The following is an 822-nucleotide window of genomic DNA, read 5'->3' as shown; positions in this document are numbered from 1 at the left end:
ACAGAATATAATAAAAAAACATTTAAAAATTAGAATATATTTTAAAAATAGGCATAAAGAATTATATAATTCTTATGTTTACACGTAAGTTGAAAAATCTAACGATATACAAACTTGTGGCAGGACAGTCCCGCAACATTCCTTTTCCTGTCTCCTGCCTTCATTCACCACCGCCTTCTTTTTGAACAACCATCTACCTGAGAGTCAGCATGGCAGCAACCGGCATGTCAGAAGACCAGAATGACAGGCATTCCAAGCATGAACCTGCTATTACAAAAATATGGAACGCTTCACGAATTTACTGTTATTCTTGCGCAGGGGCCATGCTAATCTTCTGTGTATCGTTCCAATTTTAGTATATGTGCTGCTGAAGCAAGCACACAATTTGAGTTTTAAAATGAAAGACTGCCACAAAAAGGGTGGGAATTTAGAGTTTATCAAATACAATTCTTATATTTTTAAGTGAAAAAAAACATACAAAAACCCCATAGCTACTTGCATTTTCATGATTTATCCAATACTTAAAATTTCTAATGTTAGATCAAGGTTTGAACTCTTTTTCTTTGCAGTCTGTGCAGTATGAACAAGTGTCCAAATCTGGCAGAAAGCACATTCATTGATTTGTTAGTGCCTATCCTATGCTACATTCATGGTGAGAAGTAGGACTAAGCTGTTGTTCTTAATGAAATTAATTTCTTACCCTAGAAATAAAGCTAATTCGCATTGATACAGGGAGAAAAACTGATCTCAGGTGGGTGACCTCAAAACCATATAGGGAACCTCCAAATGACATAGGGAAAAATGATCTCCCGACCTGACCTG

The 822-nt window shown here is 36.0% G+C and overlaps 1 non-coding gene across 1 annotated transcript; it reads right to left on the bottom strand.

The window, feature by feature from the left end:
* Positions 1–274: 274 nt before the first annotated feature.
* On the bottom strand, positions 275–380 carry LOC111816939. The gene has a single exon (XR_002821246.1). It is a non-coding gene; the product is annotated as a U6 spliceosomal RNA (small nuclear RNA).
* Between the last annotated feature and the right edge of the window lie 442 nt (positions 381–822).

Source organism: Octodon degus, unplaced genomic scaffold (assembly GCF_000260255.1).
Source record: "Octodon degus isolate 3935 unplaced genomic scaffold, OctDeg1.0 scaffold00003, whole genome shotgun sequence".
Classification (NCBI taxonomy): domain Eukaryota; kingdom Metazoa; phylum Chordata; class Mammalia; order Rodentia; family Octodontidae; genus Octodon; species Octodon degus.
Note: the sequence above shows the minus strand (reverse complement) of the source record. Positions and strands in the feature narration are given on the sequence as shown.